Source organism: Gavialis gangeticus, unplaced genomic scaffold, assembly GCF_001723915.1.
Source record: "Gavialis gangeticus isolate Ggan-Ray unplaced genomic scaffold, GavGan_comp1, whole genome shotgun sequence".
NCBI lineage: Eukaryota > Metazoa > Chordata > Crocodylia > Gavialidae > Gavialis > Gavialis gangeticus.
This window is the reverse complement of record NW_017729029.1, coordinates 31496389-31497090: the sequence shown is the minus strand read 5'-3', so window position 1 is coordinate 31497090 and position 702 is coordinate 31496389. Positions and strand designations below refer to the sequence as shown.

Sequence of the window (702 nt, the reverse complement as noted above, 5' to 3'; positions counted from 1 at the left end):
GGGTGGACGGGCTGGAGCCGGGGCTGTACCAGGCTCTTCTCAGTGGGGGCTGGGCTCAGGGTGGGTGGTGGCAGCGGCGGTGCTGGGAGGGGGCTATGGAGGGAGCTGCAGCTATCCCAGATTTCACCGTAGCCTCCCTATAGCCCCGCTTCCAGTGCCAGTGCAGCCCCAGCTGTTCCCAGCACGTGGTTGGAGGCAGATGTGGATGAAGTGGTGGTACTAGAAACAGTTGTCATAGTAGAGGGAGATGGGGAATATGTTGACATTCCTGTTTTAGTGAAGCAAGAAGCAAAATGTCAATCACCTCAAACATGCAATCTATCTTTTCTGTTCACTTGTAATACCCCAGGGCATCCACAAGGCCATGGCATGAAGTATCTAGCTGGGTTATTACAATAAACCATTGAAGATCAGCATCTGCCTGGGCCTTACATGGGAGGGGGAGTGAGGGAGTAGAAAGACTTACCCTTACACACGTGGCCTAGCAGAATTGCTACAGCCCGGGCCCTAGGGAGTTAGCAGTGATGCACAGGAGGCAAGCTAGATCAGCAGGTTGAGAGGCCTGTGATGAGCCATGCAGGTGACAGCAGGAAGGAACGTGTACATGCAGACACAACAGCGGGCATGTACATCCTGGGGCTTTGGGAGGCACGGCTCATGTGGTGCCCTTCCAGGCTAAATGCCTACTAGTGTTCCCTTTGG

General features: G+C 54.6%; 1 protein-coding gene across 1 annotated transcript in view; it reads left to right on the top strand.

Moving 5' to 3' along the window:
* APOOL (apolipoprotein O like) overlaps nt 1-702 on the top strand; it is a 56733-nt gene that overhangs the window by 9039 nt on the left and 46992 nt on the right. The window lies entirely within an intron of this gene.